This window comes from Apteryx rowi, unplaced genomic scaffold (genome assembly GCF_003343035.1).
Source record: "Apteryx rowi isolate R43461 unplaced genomic scaffold, aptRow1 scaffold_73, whole genome shotgun sequence".
In the NCBI taxonomy this organism is placed as follows: domain Eukaryota; kingdom Metazoa; phylum Chordata; class Aves; order Apterygiformes; family Apterygidae; genus Apteryx; species Apteryx rowi.
In genome coordinates, this window is record NW_020451016.1 from 2,114,226 (window position 1) to 2,128,151 (window position 13,926).

Sequence of the window (13,926 nt, forward strand, 5' to 3'; positions counted from 1 at the left end):
GACTGAGTCTGAAATGCCATCAATTAAAGGTTTTCTTCTGTTTAGAATAATGTATTGTCAAATGATTACAGCCCATTATCAAGCAGGAAAAAAATAACTTTTTTTTTATCTAGGAAGCAAAAAGTATGTAAGGAAAGTAATCTACAATACTATGGGATTTAATAAAAGCACTCTGTGATGGGAAAAATGGCAGCAGAATGGAATTTCTAAAAGATATTTTTAAAAATGCTAACGTCACCTTGATTCTTGCTGTAATTAGTGAAAGGCCTTGCTTGCACCCATAATTCTGCTCTGAAGTGACAGTCTTAGAGCACGTGAACCAAGCTGTGCAAGGTGTGAATTATCTTGTAATGGCACTGCACATTCCAGGCTGAGTAGTTTAAAGAGCTGCATTAAAAGTTAATTTCCAATACAGTGGGTTGGGCAAGGAACTACAGCTGCAAGTACTCCAGGGTCCTGCAGTTCTCTGAAAGGACCTCCATCTTCTTCAAGGTCCGTGAAATGCACTAATCCAGATGGCAGTGATGAGACACTACTCAGGAAAGGTATCATCAGGATATACCTCAACTGTTGACTGAACACAGCACACCTGGCACAGAGGGGAAGATGACAAGAGGACTTGTAAGCATCTGGGTTGTTTGTTTGTTTGTTTTGTCTGTTTTTTTTAGTTCTTCCTTCCTTTGCTCAAACGTAGCCATTGTAAACCTGCAATGTTCTGTTCAGTTGCATGCTGGCCAGCTGCCATTTTTAATATCCATTGCAAAGGTATGTGAAGAGAGATGTGTTGTTTTGGTATACTTTTTTTTTTATATCACATGAACATTGTACTATACTTTATTCTTTCTTGTTCAATAAACAGTTGTTGTATCTCTCTGTTTCATGTCTAATTTTGGAGAGTAGGGCCACACCTGTATTAAGGCTCTCTCAATTATCTGGGCATTTTGTTTGTTTAGTAGAAATAATGCATGATTCCTTTTGCAGTGATGGTTTGAGGGATAAAAGTTTCTTAATTTTATAATATGTATTACAATCTTCTAAACACAAGTAAGAAATGTACTATGATTTATTTATATAGATCTAGTCTGAACAAGTAATTTTGTTCTTAATAAAAACTCTGTAAGAAAATGTGCCATTGTAATTTTTCCTATTTTGTATTTAATACATTAATGTTTAAGTCATTATTCAAAGAAGTCCCAGCAAACACTTTGGAAGTGTTTTAACTCAACTCTTCTCCATAGATGTTGTTTTGATAAAATAAATGATACCAGAGAGACAAAGTTGTTAACATGGCTGTTACTTTACAGCACTCAAACAGGATCTGAGGTTTTGAATACAGAAACACCCCCCCTTGTTTCATCCCATGGCCATAATCATCATTAGAGAAAGAGTTTTAGAGATATCAAACATGAATTGCATATATTTACTATTAAGAAGAGCATAAAGAGGTTAGAGAAGTGCTTCTACTGAGTGACAGTGTGGTAAATTAACAGAATTAGTATTTAGCATGGCAGATTAACAAAATTAGCATTCTTCCTGTAAACACCTGACATGTACCTCAGGGAAGTTCCCAGGAGTCCACTGGCAGAGGCCAGAAACAAATGGAAAAGCATTTGTAGAAGTATGACCGTATGACCACTGAACTGCACCTAAACTGCACCTAAAAGGCTACATTCTTCTCTTGTTTCACACCTACTGAAATTGCATATCCATCAGAAAAGGTCTTACACATGCACATCTAATTAAGGAAGAGTTTCTCTGGCTCTTTAGGGATAAGTTCAGCCTTTTCTCATTTGGAAGATCCAGCTTGCTTGCATCTACTGCATTAATAAAGGGTCACTGACATACAAACTGTGGCCACAAAACAATAATTTCATGCAACTAAAAAAGAATTTTAATGCAGCTCTGTTCTCTCCTTGGGACTATTTGAGATTACAGACAGATGCAGAAGAAAGGAAAACAGTCCTGTAGTTTTCAATTTGATATTATCTTCAATCATGGTAACACCTATAGGCTGTAAATAGACTGTTTTTCTGCTTTCCATACAGATACGAAAAAGGAAAGTATATGCTCCAGAGAGCTGACTTGGTAAGATAACAAGAGAGATGGAACTCTCCATTAACTAAGGACAGCTGAATGTCTGATTGCAACAGCCTCTGCACATAAGACTGTTCCTGAACTGAAAGTGACAAGCAGATGGTTGATAATCGACATTGAAAAAGTCTAGTCAATAGCACATAAGACATCCTACAGAATGGTGAACCTGCGAAGTCAAGGGAACCTGCACAGTTAATATCCGGTGAGATAAAAATTCAGGGAGATACCTCGTTGCCAACAAGCTTTACTGGCAGCTGACTATGAGTTTCCACATGGGGAAGACCTGCTTCATATCAACAAATTCTAAAAATAACCTGAAGTGATAGAAGAGGATGGATGGTGCAAAAACAATGTTCCTGAATAACCTAAGACACAAGCCATTACCGTAAGAAATCAGTAACTCAGAAAGTAGCTTTCCCTAGATTAGCCAGTTCTGAAAAGTTATTTTACAATCTGATTCATATTGTATCCAACAGCTTCTAGATGGGATCAGCAGAAAAAAAACATACATTAATTCTGTCCAGTTTGCATCCTTTGTAAGCCAAACTAATAGAAATGCCGACTGGTACAGCCTTTTAATAAATCATGGAGCCACAAAAAAATAGGACAGAACCTCTGCATCTAAAGCCATGATAAAGTTATTGAACTTTGCAAGTAACTTTTCCAGGAAAGTGAGTTATATAATGTTATATATACTTACCACAAAGTAATTCCATTCACGTCTGACAACATTGTGAATGAGCTAGAACTGTGTTGTGGTAAGCCCTAACAGCAGTTTCTAATATAAGCAACATGCAAATTATTATAAGACTCTTGGTGGAAATTCTAAATAAAACAAAACAAAAAGCTACTCTCTGCCTTGAAACAAAATCACAGATTGATTAGGGCTATATCCTAACCTCACAATCCTACTTCTGCAAAGAGGAAGTTCCAGCACTCAGAACTGAGAGCTGAAGTTGTTCCTTACTAGTGACAAAGTTTATTTCAAGTAACATTTCTTACCACCCTGATCGGCGTTTGCCATTTTAACAGCATCCAATAATTTGCTGGCTATACTTAAGCACTTCTCATTTCCAAATTAATTTACCACATGCTTCAGTCTGGTGCACCACACCATCAAAAAAGTCATGGACTTAACACACTTAATAACTTGCAAATAACATTCAGTGAATTTATGTTCCAATACAAACACAAGTGGGAAAATCTACAAATGTTCTATAACATGTAAGTGCCTGAACAGAGAGTCTAATCCAAAGAGCCTAACCAAAGCAACTTCAAAATTAAATAAAAGTTTCAGAAATGTCAATAAGCCAGCTAGTGTTAGATTCTTACCCAAAAGAGAAAAACAGCTAATAAAAATATCTTTGTGTGGGAATCCATCCTTAATAATGACAAAATTCTATACCGATCTTTATACATTTTTGTAATTTTCAGTTTAGCAGGTGGAATGCTTTCTAGAATGTTACTGTAACCATACCATTTATATCCAGGTAAATAACTGACACAAATATTCTTAAAACAATAGATTATTAGAGTTCAGCTAAGATCTCCAAAATGGATATATAATAAAAAATCATCATTTAAAAATACAGCAGTTTCTCAAAGAGGCCTTTTGAATGACTTTTTTTTAAGGTGATCATTCACAATCAATACTAAATAACATCACTAAATAGCAATTGATGAATAATCACATAATTTAGCTTAAACAAACAATTCAAATTCAAAACTCGCCAGTCAGCCCTTCAATCTTACTGAAACTCAGTTCAGAATAGGCACTGTCCTAGTAGAAACTGTTCTCCTCCTCCCCAAAAACAATCTTTTGATCACACTACAGGTATTTCCTCAGTTCAAAACCCCAGCTCTCCAAACATGATAGCATTTTATTTTCAGTTTGAAATGCTTTAACGTATACCACATGTTTCAGAGAAAGAATATTAAGTATTCTAAAAATCTTTGCTAAGTCTGGTCCTGGTCCTCTCTTGTCAGTTACCCATGAGGAATCTCACCAGCTTCTAACTTAGGTAGGCTGCATTGGTGCATCTGATATTGGATCACTACTCAAGGATTGCACTTTCATGCAGCAGCAACATACATAATTGTAAAGTTCAAATGACCTTTAGAAGACAATCTGTTTCAGTTTGCATTTCATTGCTAACATCTTAAAAATAAATAAAGCTTTTAATTCTGATGGAAAAGGAATTTGGGAGCTACAGGAACTGCAAACGCCTGGAAGTCTTATGTCCATTGCATGACTCCACCAAATAGAACAGTAGGTACATTTTTGGTCAGTAAATAAAATATGTTTAGGCTATCATAAGTAGTAGAAGACTCCCTAAATTGGTACTATACAGTAAAGATTGCAGAAACCTCCTCTATATCTGGGACTCTGTTCAGTACTACACAGTTCCAGCAACAGTAACTGGAAACAAACATATTACCACTACAGATGTTTTTCTTGCTATCAGTAGCAGGAGCTAAGGTTTTCTGTCCTTAGTCTCCATTTTTTCCAGTTACTTCATTACTCGCATCTTTCTCCGGATGTTTCTAAATGTCCCAAGACTTCTTCCACTTCTGTACAGCTTGCACCAAGAGTTAAAGTGGATTGAAACAGAAGGAGGAAATCTCAGTCTGACACTGGAGCTGACTCTCCTTCTCTCTCTCAGTGAGAAAGGACAGGAAGCTACTTCCCCCTACCCTTTATTTAAATCCACTTTAAATTAAAATTCATTGGTCCAAAGCCTATCAAATTACAGCTTGAGATCATCACAATTCCACAACCCAAAAAATAAAAATAAGGATACAAAATAAATGACTTCCTTTCATCAGGAGCATCTTTAGCTTTGGGTGTGAGTCTTTGCTGAATTCTTTTTTGTTTCCCCAAATCGATCTGAAAATTTGAGTGCCATTCTCTTCCAGATTCCCTTTCTGCTACCACCCCATTAGGCAGGACAGTACATTTCAGTAAAACCTTCAAAACATCCAGAATTCTTTGAACAAGCTCTAAGATGCTTTGCTTTGGAAATTCCATTCCAAGTAGAAATAACATCTAAGTTGCATCTAAATATATGCATAATAGTTTTTTAATTTTCTACAGTTCTCACTCTCATTTTTTCCACTTCAGATATCTGTCTTTTCTGCTCCTCCTGTTCTTTCTTCAAAACCTTTCCCTCATCATCCTTCCCTCAGTGCTTTCCCCATCAGTGATTTTACTAGACAGATGGCTTCAATGATTCTCATTCTTCACATGTAAGAATAATTCCCCAAACATATTGATTTCTCCTGCAGTTTTGCTGGCAAGATCAGCTCCAACAGACAAAGTTGGTAATGATCTGTTCCAACTGTTACTCACACTTGGTCTGCTATTACTTCACAGCAATAACATTTTCATTAGAAAGGTGTGTATTTTGTCTTCCAGTGACAGATCAAAAGCATAAGGACACCAGCACTGCTTCAGAATGTCAGAACATGACAGAATAAATTGCCAGATTGAAATGTAAAGAATTAATAGTAATATCCAGACTTGATCCACTTTTGATGAATGCTGCAAAATCCAAGGTGGCAGCAAATCACAAAATCACTAGCTACTCATGTCTGTTCCTAAAGACATCAGACATTTGTCAATACATGTGAAATTTGAAAAAGTATATTAATAAAATATTTCAGATCATAACATAGGAGCATTCTGACATTTATCCAAAGGAGAGTTCAGGACCACAGTAATGTTTGCTCTCATAGAGCAAGGGAAGGAGAGGTGAGACAGTTGTCTTTAGAAATGGTGTTACCATAGGTTTCAGGTGAACTGACATAATACTTGTTCTATATTAATTTTCTTTCCTCTCTGCCACACCCTGTGCCTTCTAAGAACTCTTCCAATAAAGGTAATAACCTCAGGCAAAGCAAACAATTTGAAATCTGCATACCATTTTTTGTTTAAGATGCTTGAGTGGAAAGCATATTTCAGGGGGTAAGACAAGCAAGCAAGTTTTCAGTGTGTGAGTAATGCAAAGCATCATGCATTCAGCAGTAATGATTGCTAGCTACCCACGGAAGTAAACGAATTAGCTAATTTTCTCTCCTGCTGTCAAGATGCCATTACACATCCTTTTAGGTATACCCATCTGAATAAATGCGTGAAAACACGCATGGGAACAGCATATGTACAGTATGCATGCTCATATGCCATACAAAGAAAATACCCCATGGGGACCTCAGAGTACTATTTGGGTACATAGTAAGCCATGAAAAACAGAGCAAAAGCTAGAGAAACCCCACGTCAGGAATGCTGAATCTATTTTGGTCTGGACAAAACTATAGCTGATGCAGAATATAAGGAACATATAACCTGTTTAGTGCCACCACTGGCCCTTCTTCCCTAACTAGCTTTTCTGTAGGAATGGAGTATCAGATCCACATTCACATTTCCTACCATTTAGTCCTCTGTTTTACAGATAGAACCATATTACTATAAAAAACCTGCATTTCAGTAGTTTCTTTCTATGTCACCCAGACCAGCAGAGGACAATCAAGCAGGTGGCTACAAGCAAAACACAGGAGTGGAAGAAAACCTGCAAATCTCCTTAGAGGCTTGCATGCTGGATTGGTTTCCTCTCAGTTCTTTCACACACAGAACAAACCAACAGATGACATTTAAAGACAATCCCACATTAGCTGATTGAACAATTATCCTGAACAGCCCAAGAACAACCCGGCCTTTAAGTTCATAAAAAATTTCTATAGTACCTTTTGAGAGAGGTCTCTTACATGGCTCTCCAAAATATAAATTTTACTTTCCATGTCCTATACCCAAAGCAATAGGTATAAAATGGGCTGCTGTAGAGGAAGGATGAGAGTACCTGTGGAATAGCAGGCTGCACATGGCATATCATCTCCATTTTTTATATGGAGTGCAGGTACACGGAGAAAATAAAATTTACATATCCATTAGTATTGGGTATGAATTTAAAAGCTAAAGGTCTGATCTTTTTGGAATAATAAGCATCTTAAAGCAGGTTATTTACTCTAAAAATAGAGTTTTGAACAACCCCAGATGCTAAGCTAAAAGAGCTTAGTATCCTTTTTTGGCACTCTGGACACAACCTGCATACAATGCATGGTGAATTGTGAAATCTGTAACATAAATGACCTGCTTAGCACTGTATCTTTGGGAAGAGCAGGCACAAAGCACTCAGGTTGCTGTCTTTAGCTAGAAGACAATCCTTTCTCTTTGCGAAATTCCCTGCCTTATTTACCATAGCCTTCCTGCTGCCTCAACAAACAAGGCAGCAGTAATAGACAACTGATTACTACACATCCTTTATTATTCTTAAGAATGCACGCCAGTTCGAATGTCGCAGGAGCCAGGGGTGCAGGGGTAGCATATGATGTTATCTTGCTCCTAAGCTGCATCATGTGTCTTGTCTGGACTCTTCTAAGATACTACTGTAAATCTACAGGAATGGCCTTTACAATATGCTAGCAAGCCTTGACTTTTATCAAGAAGAAATTCACCCTGACTCTTCCAAGTCCCCAAATACTGACACACAGTGGTTTTTATGCAACACAGTCTAGAAAGGAAATCTGAGCTTTTTGACCCAAAAGATTCAACACAAAGCTTAAAAAATAATTCCAACAAAAAGCAACTGTGATAGTGACCTCAGACAGAGCTTATTATAATAGTATATATAACACCGTTATAGTAACACATGTATCTATGCATGATGAACATTCCTTTTAGTAAAGTGACTTTAATTCATCTCTCTGCCATAAGTCTGCCACTGATCTCTCTGTTCCAACAGTGTTTTTCTGTTTGTTTTGAATTCCAAAAGAAGCAGCATGGGTATGCTTCAGACTGTGCCTAAAATAGCAGCTGTTTTATAATTACTGTCTGAGACCTAAATTACAAAAGCCTGTCACTTCCAGAAAAGTTGTCATTACTGAAAGGATTTTGTATATTTTGTCTACATGCTTAACCATCATTTATATCTTTACCATCTAATCCTGTTCAGAAATAGAATATTCTCAGATTCCCTAATTCCTGAACCTAAAAAAGTTTTTTTCCAAGTGAAAAATGACCAATTATATTGATTGAATTAAGGTAAACATACTTCTATGGAGATCAGGGCTGTAAAGCTGTTTATGTTACCTCAATGAGAGGATGCACAATTGCCAAGTTGCTGATTGAAGGGTGAAATGAAATACTATTTATTCATTGTAGGTGAGATAAAGGCAAATTCCATTCAAACCTATATTCAATGCTGAGTTTTGTAGGGTACCACACAAATCCCAGCTGCATCTGCCATTGCAATTGTGGCATTCAGTCCAGAAGCATAGCTTTTGTACTCAAGAATTTTGCACAGGCTTTCTGTTTTTTACCTTCCCTGTTGTCACTTTTTTCTTTCTTACAACTAGTCACACACACCTGACACTCCCAAAACCTCTGAGCCCAATTCTTCATTCTGATATGCTTATCAGAGGAACGGGACAGTAACAAGGCAGCAGAAACATGAGATTACATTATCTCTGTGCTGCTCAGGACTGCATGTGGGATAAACTCAAGGGACTGGTACATATTTGAAGAGCTTTAAAAATATCCTTGGTCTGTCCTTGATTTCCCTCCACCTACTGACACAATTTCTGTGCCAAACGTGAGGGCTCAAAAACAGCATAATGCTGGGAATGCTCTGCAGGGAATCAATGGAGAACTCGTGGTTCCCTTTTGGGGACACCATGGAAAGAACCACCAGGCTAGAGTGAGCAGAGGGCACATGTAGTCTTCCCTGATGACCTTCAAAGCCTGTTGCCTTCACATCAGTCTCAGCACTTTGAAGCTGCTGGGAAAGCCATGTGTAACCTTTGGGAGAAGTTTTTCCCTTTATGCTGTAATGGCCTAAATGCAGATCAGAAAAGTATTTTTGTCTCTGACACAAAGACTTGTCTTTCCCCACTGTCAAGAATTATTCATCACTTTACTGATRGCCAAAGGAAGGTATCTAGAAAAGGAAATGTGTTATTCAATTTCTCTTACTGTCATTCCACTGACTCCAATTGTGTTACAATTAGATTGTGGAAAGCAATCTGACACCTATGCATACATTCTATTAATTCACTTAAAATACATTTAGCTAGTCTGTCTACTTTTCAATAGCACAAAAAGGAGGGCCTGGGAAGTCAGCTGTCCAGCTGGTCTGGGTTTTCAGCTGTCTAACCCACATTATACAGCTAAGGGAGGCAAATAATAAAAAAGCATAGCACAGTTGAAGTCATTAGGCTTTGATCACCCGTCAGCAGGAACAACTGCTTCCTGTCACAAATATAGCTCAATAGAAACCACAGAGTACATCTTTACATTTGAAGAAATGCTATTCTGACCCATTTTAGTACTCACCTCAAATACTCTCCAGCTATCTGCATAGATACTTGAAAAACACACCACAAGCACAGAAATGTGAACAGAAATCAGTCATATATGCCATTCTAAAAGCATTGGTTAACTAAGGCTCACTTACTATGTCTAAGCTGGCCCACATTAAGAAGTACTGACAACTTCATTTATAGCTGTATCCCAGTTTAGTAACAAAGTAAAAAGCTTCAGCAATATTTAATATCTTGCACGATGATTATTATTAGTCAGTGCTTATGTTCTGGTAATTCTGAGAAGCCTATCATGCCAGGCACGCCAAAAATACCCAATTCCTTTCAAAACGCTAGCTGAAGAAGTAATGCACCAAACATTTGGAAAGTGAGCGAGAGAGTGACGTTTAGATAACACAAATAGGAAGAGATACTGGCTACTTACATCAACATGGGGAAGGGACTCGGACTGTAATTTTAACTGTTATGCTACAGCCGAGAACCACATAACTGGATTATTTCTCAAGGGACAAGGATGCCTGCATCTCTGTATGCCTCATCAGTGTCCATTAATATTCATGAACCATGGATCCAAGATGCCTAGTCCTTGTAGTCTCATTCACTGTGAGTTATTCCAAAAGCACACAAACTGGCCCTAGTTATGTTTAAAAAAAATTACATGCCTTATTTGTACTAGGTATGGGTGTTTTGTTTTCTTTTTCTTTTCTTTTCTTTTTCCTGTAGATCTATAAAAAAACAGCTTCAACTTGTTATGACTCCATTTATTTCATATTTCCTATAGGTTTGGACAAAGATCATCCCATTAGCACTGTGAAAAATCCAAAGCTGGGCACTCAGAACATCAGTTTTACTTTCTCCTCATGTTTTCCAAACTGTGTTGAATCTATCTAGGATTGGCTATTAATGATAAAAGTAATAATAGCAGTAACATTTTTGATCTTTCAAAGTTGAAGCATCTCAGATTGTTTACACAACATATATGTACGACATCACTGAAGGGGGTCAGCTTTCTGCTAGAATGCACTAGGTACAGCAACAGCAGACACACAGAGATAAAGCAACGCCCCATTTCCAGTAAGTACGAGCAATACAGAGACATCAGGCCTTTGCAATCTTTAACTATTAATTACAATATTTTATTTGCTAGGTAATCTTATAAACAGACTCTCTTTAATGCTATTTTTTTAAATCACTTTAGTCATAAAGCCATCTTCAAATTTTTGGTGGCATAAGCAACGGACATCACCAGTGACTACGTAGAGGGTACTGAACAAACCAAACCAGTGAAGGTGCCCTTCTTCCGCCATGTATCCTCACGTTATTCACCACATCTCTAAAAAATGCCTTGTACTACAGTTTTGAAAGCCAAATATTTGGGCTTTGCTGAATTGGAAGAATGAATTGAAGCACTGCTTTAAATAAAGGAATAAATTCTAATATGAGTATTATGTCTTTGGTCCCTGAACTTTTCTTTCGCACTGCCTACTCTGGGCATTCCTCTTCTGTGCAATGATTTCTCCCCTGGCAATAAAAGTTACGTTCACTTCTTTTAAGCTACAGTAAAATGAAAAGCAAAGAAAATTTCCTGGGAAATACCAAGAAAAGTACTGTGTAGGTTTATTACTCATCTTCAGCATAACCTTGGTTTATTCATCCCTTTACAAGTAATTTCGTCCTTCCTCTGCTTCCCTTTTAACTCCTTCGGCTGCGTGTACTTAGAAGGTTTTCCTTGGTCATGCATATTTTCCACTGGAAGAGTATTTGTCTTAGAGACACAGAATTTACTTTAAATCTGTCCCACATATCATGTCCCCTCTTGGCAAATGAGTTTCAAAGGGTCAGCCATTTTTCATTATCTTCTCTACAAGAACTGATGTTGCCCTTGTTCCTACCTGCTACACCAGAAAAAGTCCCCCAGAGTAACACCTGTATAGGATGAATTTTGCATGGCTCATTCATACAAATGTGAACGTTCATATGAACTCATGTAAATGTGCTTGACAGTCTAAGTCTTAAACATAACCATGGAAAAGGGCATTGATCTCTCATTGGAGAGATCATTTCCATGAGGCACAGGTGCAAGTCTGTTTCTAAGATTTCCTGTCACTGAAACTAGAAGTTAGGTGAAAACCTCAAAGTTTAGCTCCAGACCCAAACCCATCCATAAAAGTTCTCGGGTATTTATACTGAGGTCAGACCCAGCGCTTCCTCACAAGTATAAGCTGCTGTCCACAATTTCAACTGGAATCTAATTACATGGTTTCATTTCTGTCAGGAAGACAAAGTGGACAGGATGGCAGTAATGGAATGAGAACACATGCTTCCACTCCTTCATTTATTGTGTCAGGTTCAGCAAGTCTGAGTCATCAGCCCATGCCTCCATTTCCCTCTCTGTAAATCAGGGATATAAATTTTCACCTGTGAGGTATAACAAGATGTATAGATGGCTGAGTGACAATTTATTCTATAATTACTGAAATAAATTTTATTTTTGCTTTATTAATCTCTCTAAATTATTCTGAAGTTAAGTCAGAGAAAGAGGACATAGCTAGATTTTTATAAGCCATCATTATGTGTCCTCAGTTATAAATAAGTCATCATTAAGTTGAAAAACAGATGAAAAAGGAACACTTACAAACGTTAAAAACATTATTTTAAAAATTATAAACCTTAAAATGTTTTACAATGTGACTATCTCCTTTATCTTGGATCATCTTTATCCAAATTACTGGCTATAGGACTACATAGTCAAAGGACTATAACATTTCCAAATTGTTAAAATATCTGTAAACTTACAAAATCAAGAAAAAGTTTGACTAAACAATTTTTGCTATTTAATATTATTTGTTAAAATAACTGTTAAGATTCAAATGTCTGCCAGTGTATGTTCAATTAAATATGCCTTCAGTAAATGACATAAAAATATTTATGCTGTCACACTTAAAATGAAATATTAAAATGTATAATAGCTTTTAATTTTTCTGAAATACAATATTTTCTTCTATTTGAGATCTTTTAACATCATTGCATACCCTTTTGCCTCTTTTCAGCATTATACATTAATTTGGCCTCAGATGACAAACACAACATTTGACAATTATGAGAGTGTTGTAATGAATGATCAGTTTGGATGTTTCACGAAAACAGCCTCTTTGGAATGATGAGTTGGGCTGATGCACACTTCACAATGGGATGCTAACTGGAGATTCAAACCAGCCAGGAACAAAATGGATTTTGTAATAATGGTAGATATGCTAGATCCTATAAAGAAAACGTGAACTTCTGATTTGAATCAATGGCCATACTACAGTCTTTTTAATTGGAGTAGATAATAGAGAAATCAAAAGTAGGACCAACAATTTCCTCTTTATCCAAGGAGTTTCAAACCTACCAGCTGCTACCTCCCAAAAGAGTACAGAACCACTAACTAATGTGGTAATAGGTTAGATTATAATAGGTTGTGTGAGGAGAGAAGATGATACCCTCCATTTTTCTGAAAGTCTCCAGGCAAGAAATGGAGATTATCTGAATTAATGAAAGGAAAAAGCAGAAGTCCAAGCAAAGGCATGATTCTGTAGGTTAATTTAGGGCACTGATATTGGAAAAGGCAAACCCATGTTCTGGTCCCTGTTCCGAAAGGCCATTTCTGTATTTTGTTCACTGATTCTTCATATAAAAAATCATTAGATATTCAGGTCTTCTTCCATTGGTTAATGTTTAAAATAAGGGAAAGGGAGTAGAGACAGTCAGCTTTTAATCACTGTTCGGCCACTGATTCTCCACATATAATTTTGACAAGCCACTTAAAACCTTGGCATCTCATAGATCTAATGTTTTTGCAAACTTCAGGTGAATAACTTAATAGACCCATAATGTTGAAAAGTGAAGATTTGGATTTAGGCACCTAAATTCCACCCAAATGCCTATTTCAGGCCCTTAGATCTGTGCTGGTTCCATCAGTGACACAAAGTACCTCAATTTTGTCATCAGTGTTACATGCTCAGCATTTTTCCTTACAATTATAAGTAGAACCAAAACACTGAATGAATGAGTATCTCATCTTCCACTTAAAAATTTCCATCACAGTTTATGAGAAGATACTTAAAGAAGTCTTTGAGTGTTCAGAAATGGGACAGTTAATTAGAATATCCGTATTTGTTACTTCTTGACATCATATGTCACTGCCTGATAAACTTTGGCTTTTCTGTATGCAACGCTCTAAGTATCCACTGAGTGTAGAGCTATCACAGTCAATTCCATGACGCTTCTAGGCTGTGCTGTAATTCTATGGCAGCCATAACTAAAGGATCTGTCCATATCTTCAGAAAAAGTCTTTTGAAATGGTAGAATTAGAGCTCTTTTTTCATACTTAGTTTTTGGAGACCTTCTGGCTTCATATCCTGAGAAACTGAGAAACCAGAGCGCTACCAGCTCCCTCTGGTTTCTGAAAGAAGCTCCTTT